Below are 8,563 nucleotides of genomic sequence, written 5' to 3'. Positions count from 1 at the left end.
GCTCGGTTTTTCTTATGACAAAAAAAAAATTGATGAAACCAAACAAAGAAACAAGTTCATCAAAAATAACTTTGTTAGAAAGAAATGGTTCATCAAAATAAAATAAATTGTGAAAAATAAAAAGTCTTTCAAAAAACCGATGCTTTTTACGTTTTTCGCCCTTTTACTAACCACTAACCCAACCACCCACCTTTAGCCCAAGCCTAACCCTTCACCCAAAAGTCCTCTTGATATTTACAAAGGTGTATAGTTAAAAAGGAGGAGGATTGATTGCTTGGCAAGCTTATGGTAGGAGTAAGTTCCATGCCGCTCTCGAGTGATTCACTAAAAATACACCTTCGGCCGAGTATTGAGTGATCCCCCGTGAGGTATGTGACCTTGTATATAAATGGAATTTTAAAAAAGGCATGTTATGCCCTAATAAGTAATTTATCTTATGAAACGTTTTTAATAAATCATGACGAATAGGATTGTAAATAAATAAAAATAAAACTTAATAAAGAATCTTGGAAATCCCGACACTCTATGACAAGCCCAAAAACCTTCTCTTCTACCCATTCCATTTGGGAAGTGAAAAAGCCAAATTATAAAGAGTTTTGCTTGAGGACAAGCAAAGATTAAAGTGTGGGGGTATTTGATGTGCACAAAATGCAACATATAAATTACATCAATTGTGGCATAAAACTAACCATTTTTAGTACTAATGTTGGAAAAAGTGTGCTTTTGTCTTCCTTTTGTATTTTCAGGATTAAATGAGCTCAAAAGAAGCAGAAAGGCAGCTAAATCTAACATAAATACAAGAAAAGGAGCAAACGTGGCATGCCCCACCTCCCGACAAGCATCTTCCCAAGCAAAAATAAGGGGACAGAAGATTGAACACGCCCCGTGCTCAGTGAGCACGGGGGCGTGCCCAAGTGTCAGCAGAAAAAACAAAGTTATAGAAGCTTCCATCGCCCACCACGGGGCCGTGCTCAGCAGACACGGGGTCGTGGTCAACTATAAGATTCGCAGAATCCAGGCAAATCTTGATAGTACAGATATGCTTCTGCACACGGGGTCATGCCCAGCGGACACGAGTGCGTGGTCAACTAATGCAGACAAACTGCATTTAATGAAGAAAGAGAGGAGGATGGACACGGGGCCGTGCTCAATGGACACGGGGCCGTGCCCGAGTTTCTGTTCAGCCTATAAATAGGAGTGCTTGGAGCTCTTGCAACTCATCCATTGGCACACCACCTCTCTCACACTTCATTCCCACCCACCACCATCACAACACCATCATCCACCACCATCATCCATTGTCCATCATAGAGTGTGTGAGTCGTCTCGGGATCCAAGATTGATCGTAAGAGTTCTTGACAATCAAAGGCCATGTTTGCCTAAGTCTCTTACATCGCTTGGTGAAGACAAGTGTTTAGTGTAATACTTTTTATTTTTAATCTTTTGCACTTTTTAATTGGTTTTGTATTAATGACTTTAATTACTAGTTTCTTATGTTGAAGGTGATTCTTCCTTATCGTTTGTCCGTGGTGTCTTGGCATTATTTTACTGTCTATATAAAATAAAAGATTTTCACCATTCATATCTCCACGGTCTATATGGAGGTATGTTGGCTACCTGGTCGGGGGTTAAGGGAACGGTTTGGTAAGAGTCTTGCCATTGTTCAGTGTATAGATCCTGCAAAGGACCTGGGTCAAATTTAGTAGGACCTCCTTCAATGCCCAACGGTATTGGATGGCGGGGGTCCAAACTCTTTGACCCCCTCATAAGTTAAACAACTATTAAAACTTTAACCCGGCTACTTAGGACTGTATCCTTGCTGACTCAGACTACTTAGTCGAGGGTAACGTCGCCTTCAAAAGAGGGGCCTACTACATTATGTTTTTACTTTTATTTTTACATTTCAGCATTTTAGTTAGTTTTATTTTTAGTTTAAAAAACCTTTTTCTAACATTTTGATTTGATTAGACGTTGAGGATAAATCGGTACGAAAAGCTCTTGTGTCCTTGGATGACCTCGGTATCTTACCAACACTATACTACGTCCATGATGGGTGCACTTGCCCATATGTGTGTTTAGTGTTAGTGAATTTCGTGTTTATAAATTTAAAACTTGGCTAAAAAGTGTAAAAAGGGCTTAACATATACCTAAAAATATAACACACTTCACGCACATCAAGTGTTGTAACAGAAGCTATTGTTTCACAACCATGGATACAAAAAGTTTCGTTTTATTGATAAAATTAAACATTACACTGTCTTAACACATCACAAACAAACTACATGTCGTTCTATCACTTGTTATTATGTCACTAAGGCCTTGTCCAGATCCTACGTGACGCATGCATCCTAGAGTTCACATCAAGCAACAACACCTGAAACATATGTAAAAACAAAGTCAGCAAAGAAATGCTGGCGAGTACATAGGTTTTATAAGAGTATCGGAATCATGGCTTCGTTTACATGTTGCAGTACTTAATTAGACTACAAGAGTCAAAATACAAACCTTGTTTTGAAAAGTGTATTGCAACATAATTAACCAACTCAAATCAAGATGGTTATAGTTTATAAAATCTCGTAGCCATGATTCTTAACCCCAAAAACATTTGTTTTAGAAAACCAACTTGTAAAACATCTTGTAAAACTCGTTAATAAAACTCGTATGGTTTATATCCTTTAGAAAACATCGTTTGTGTGACATCGTTTCAAACAATATACGCCTAAATCGGACGATCCGATAGAATGAGGTCTCGTAAACCAAATGAGTGTGGGAACTCATGTGATATGGTTTAACAAAGCCTACATCCTAAATTGAAACCTAACCTAAGTGCTTTCGACCCATTGCGACCCATTAAGGTAGCTTACGCTACTTTAACGCGTCGTGCGCGCAATGCGCATTTGAGACGTCTAACTAGTCCTATGACAAGTATTATATGCCAAAACATGTTTAATTATGTTACATAATCAGTTACGTGACAAAATTTTGGGTTACATATGCTTAATTACCAATTATGTATGAAAAGGGTATTTTGGTAATTTACCTAAGGCATATAAACTACTTATCATACAACTACCTAAACTCGGTGACCATAAGGTATAACCTCGGAAGATTATTCCCTATGAAACTATGGTCACTAAACATGTTTGGTCGGATCCTAAAGATCGACCAAACGGGTCGTGTTCGAAAGTCTAAGCGGATGTTTAGTCCGCTTGACTTACGACTCTACACAAGCACTAATCTAAAAAGTGACGAGCTAAACATGCTAGAACATGTTTAGTTAAGTTAGAAAACTGGTTTTGATATCAAAACAAACGGTTTTGATATCAAAACAAACGGTTTTGATATCCTAGAGTAGTTTGGTTACAAAATACGTGAGAATACGCATTTTGGCCGAAACTACGACTCGTCACTGAGCCTAGATAACGTGGTAATCAGTAGGTATAGTCACTAGGGACTATAACCATCGTGATTACGCTCACGTTATGAAGTTCAAACGACCTTCGCATTAACCATAAACTGGTCAAAGCAGAAAGTCAAGCGCAGCTTGACTTTAACGATAAAAACGAATGAAAAGAGCGAAAGAATACTTACAGAAGGTCCCCGCAAGCTCTTGATTTTCCAAGTATTCTCAGGTATGAAGTGGTTAGGACTTCAACTTAGAGAAATCTCAGAAATCAAGTGTGGGTTTAGAGCAAAGGGGTGGGGGTATTTATAGATTTTCTTGAACCGTTAAGATCGTTTGTCGAACAATGAGCTTCAATCTAGGCCATACACCTCGTGCCCACTGATTTGAATACCATGGGAGCCTCCAAATCAGCCCATAGATTCATAAAAACCATGAGCATAAGTGTGTAACAGCTGGAACAAGCTGGAAATCAAATTCTGATGTCTGACACATGCTTACGGACCGTATGGAGTAGGCTTACGGTCCGTATGCTACCTGCAGACCAGCAACTTTGAAATTTGGCAGAACAGGCCCCTGCACCACCAAACTTGGTTTTTGATGCGTTTTGGCACGTTTAAGCCCCGTTAACCCCATTTTAAGGATCTAAAATGAAGTTAAAGTATAGGGAACTTGAAATGTGGTCAAAAATATCACGGATGTCGGCTCGTTTGGTCGTACGATTGCGTTGTTCGGTAAATTACGACGGAAGTCGTAACGAACGCAAAAACGATCCAAATCAAGCGACGAATGGATTTTTATCATGCCAAAAACTAAAACATAATATTTTAATGATTACATGAATTTTTGGATGTCCGGATATATTCAGAACGTAAGTTATGCGCGAAAATACAAACTTGTGCACTTTTTGACGCTTTTAGTCCCTATTGATCAATAAAGTTTATTTTAGCATACCGAACCCCTCAAAGCCTATTTCTAAGCTATGCAAAGGTTATATAGGGTATTTTTAACTTATGATCAAGTTCCAGAATGTTCGTTACTATACAAATCGGTATAGTTTCGCAGTTTGACACAAATAGTCCCTGCGCTCGAACAAAGTTGATTTCAACACACCAAACCATCCAAAACTTATTTCTAAGTTATGTGGAGGTTATTTAAGGTATGTTAAGCCTATTTCACTATTCCAGAGTGTTTGTTGCATTAAACTGGTTATATTTACGCATCAGTGCGCGTATAACCTTCTAGAAAGCGATTTAAAGCTTGAAGTTGGAATCTAATTAAATTGAAAAATCACCAAACATAAATACACATAACACCAAAACACACATAATAACACCAAAGCACATTGTTTTATTAATAATCAACATTGTTTTATATTGTACAATGATTATAGAACACAGTTGTCACATTATAAGCATTCACTAAAGGACCATTTCATATCTATATTCCTACGGAAGATCATAAATTTGTAACTAAATGTAATCATAACAAACTATCACTGTACATGGTCATATGTTAAACAGAACTGAACAAAAAACTTACAGATGTTTGAGAATCATTAGCTAGCCAAACAGTGGTGAACTGGCCCAGCAAAGAGACATAATTATCTGAAATCAAAATCTTAAAACATGTGGATTGATAGCATTCATGATTTTTTAAATTATACAAAGCAGCCATATATCAAATTTTGACTGATATCATGAACCAACAGTAAAAAACCAAAAATATACATACATGTCTTTGCATTTCATTTGTCAACAACTGATCATAGTCAAGCTTAGTTAGACCGCTTTTCAGACCTATTGTTTTGCCTTTTGCCTTTGTATAATATATAAATAAATCAAGTTTAATGAACCTTTGTATAATATATAAGTAAACCAAGTTTAATAAGACCCCCAATAAATCAATAATTAAATAAATATATATGAAGCAATAGTAAGAACATATTAGAACTACACAAACAGAAATAACATTTTTCACAGCTAATGTATTACTTCGTCGCATTGTAAATTATTTTAGAAAATTAAAACAAACCTGCTAGAATTCAAAAAACCAAAGAGGCTTGCTTTGTCTCCATGACCAAGCCTTCATGATTCTCCTCAACCTCAACTAAAACGTCACCTTTACCTGCAACACATGCCAACTAAAATCAGAATCGAGAGACTCATAAGAAATCATAAATATTGTACTACTTAGAAGAAAAACTGTATTTATGTTTTCTAACATGTAGTAGCAATAAAATGATCAGAACCCTCCAAAGGCATCGTAATAGAAACACCATTAAAAAATCCACTTTAATTGTAATGGAATCACCTTTGAACTCCCCCTCTCTCTCCTTCTCTTGGAACTTTTCCCTCCCCCCCTCCCTCCTCATCCCTCTGTTAATTTTCTTCATCCCTATTTGACCTAGATATACGTGGGTGATGAAGTTGGATACGTGTTGTATAAAGCACATAACACCATTACTGGTCGTCGATCTAAAAAGAAACAGAGAGAAAACACTTAAACCTGTTACGAAGTAAAGCGTTGCGGCAGTTTCTTTTACATGTACAGTGGCTTGTACTTCACTTTATATAGACTCGAGAAAAAGCAACTAAATAACAAAGAAACAATGTGATTACCTTCAAAGATAGTGATGAATGTTGAGGGAGATACCAAATTTCAGCTTGAAGTAAATTAAATTAAGCATTAACAAAATCACAATCAGAATTAACACACCTTCTCATATAATTAAAAGCATCAGTTCTCCAATCTCAAACAATCAAACAAACTCAATATATAACAGAAGATTAGTTGATTCACCTGCTATGCCATTCATCCTTGGTATTCAAACCCGGTTGGGGTCGTTTCGGGAGATCTCCCAACAACATTCCTCCTTAATCGCTCTGAATATCAACTGCTCCACAATCGTCGATTGTAAATCAAAATACACCAAATAAATCAAATTACCTCGAATCAGTTGTTGATCGGGGTTTCAGAGCTTTTCAGCGGCGGTACAGACCTTCGCCGGGGTTGCTGGAACCCTTGCCAGACAACCAACCCTTCCAGAAACCCTAGATCAGGTGGCCGGTGTTCATCTCGCTTGTAAACCCTCACTGTTACCTCGAATCCACCATCATCGTCCTCAACAGTACCGACCAGATCTTGTCCGTTCATGGTCTCTCTCCCGTGCCGTATGCTCTGTCTCTCTCCCCGGTGCGGTGGGTTTTTTAACAATGGGGAAGGGGCGGTGGGTTTTAAGCGGGTTGTTGGATGTCTGGCAACAGCTGATTACAAAAGGAAATTACAAAAATATCCTCATTTACTGTTCATTTAGTTTGATTTTTAATATGTATAGTGGGTTTTAAACGGGTTGTTGGATGTCTGGCAACAACTGATTACAAAAGGAAATTACAAAAATATCCTCATTTACTGTTCATTTAGTTTGATTTTTAATATGTATATAATATGTATATAATACCATTGTAAAAGACAAAGTTGTTATACATGTTATAGCTAACCCCCTCAACTTTGATTATATTTTATATTTTCTTCATTTAATCCAAAACATTAACATATATATCCTTCCACATAGCTTTTCGTCATCTTGGGTTTTACTTACACATTATTTCATTGAGATTTAATATACTAATTTTATTATTATTTAAGTTGAATTTTTATTTTAGTTTTAGGCTTTTATTTTGTTTTTTCTTATGATTTAACTAATGTTTTTAAATATTTTTATTTGCAAGTTTTTGAACTTACGTCTCTTTTGTGGTGAACCAATACCATACAACTATACCACTAGATTATAGGTGTTTTTTTAATTACTTAACTAAATATTTATAATTGATGAATATAATGTTCCTTAATACAATTACTATAGCAACCGAAATTTTATATGGACACGTTAAAATTAATTACAAATGATGTCTAATTTTACTGTGAGCCAATACGATACCACATTAATGTCTTACTTTTACGACTTTATACCACTGTCTAAATTACTTTTACGATTTTACACCGTAAACATCTGAGACATACTCTTTTTTTTATCTATGTTTAATAATGTTAATGTCATCAACGTAACATGTGCAACAAAGTAAACAACGTGTAATGTCACGTGCGCGCACCACACGTTAATGTCATCATCGTAACGCAAGTAACAAAGTCACAAACGCGATGTTGCCGCCACAACGCACGACATGGGTCAAAATTCTAGTTATTATAAAAAAATACGTCGTTTTTCACATACAACTGTATTAAAAAAAGAGTTAACTTCCATTTTGCTCCCTGTGATTTGGTCATTTTAACGGTTTTGCCCCAATAGTTTAAAAATAGCCATTTTCCTCCCTGATTTTTCTAACTTATCGTCATTTTGCTCCCCGCCCCTAACCCCATTCAAAAAATCCATTAACTAGAAGGGTATTTTGGTAATTTTATAGATAAAATCAAGGGCATGTAAGTCTTTTCACCTAAATAAACTTATAACTTGTTTATTTACATGTATATAAGTAATTCTTTTCTGATCCCCCATCTTTCCAACCACTCTTTCTACCGGCCACCACCATCCACCACCACCTGCAACTACCACCTACCGACCACGACTACGGCGACTTTTAACTAAACGTTTTAATTGAGTTAGAGCTAGGGAGTAAACTACTGAAATACCTCTACTTTTAATTGAACGTTTTAACTAAGTTAGAGACAGGGAGCAAATTGGCGACAAACTCGAAAGATCAGGGAGGAAAATGGCTATTTTTAAACTATTGGAGCAAAACCGTTAAAATGACCAAACCCCAGGGAGCAAAACGAAAGTTAACTCTAAAAAAATACACGAAACAAAATATACATACACCTCAAAACATTTAAAAAGACTTTTGAGTTTGGATATGAATTAATTAACACGACTTTTTAATTCATATCGCAACCTCATGTGGAGATAGATAAGGAAGCGGATGTGTAACATCTCGATATTTTAGATCGAATCCTAGTGTGACCCGTGTGTAGAAACCTTCCACATAATTCACAATGTTGAAAGAAAGGGTTAAAAATCATAAAAATAATATAAATTATAAGTTGAGGGGCTAAATCTGCATTAAAGACAAAATTCTGGTTTTCAAGAAGTCCTTACGGACCGTAACCATAACCACTTGCGGTCCGCAAGGGGTATTCAAATTA

The sequence above is a fragment of the Helianthus annuus genome, chromosome 17 (genome assembly GCF_002127325.2).
Source record: "Helianthus annuus cultivar XRQ/B chromosome 17, HanXRQr2.0-SUNRISE, whole genome shotgun sequence".
NCBI lineage: Eukaryota > Viridiplantae > Streptophyta > Magnoliopsida > Asterales > Asteraceae > Helianthus > Helianthus annuus.
Note: the sequence above shows the minus strand (reverse complement) of the source record.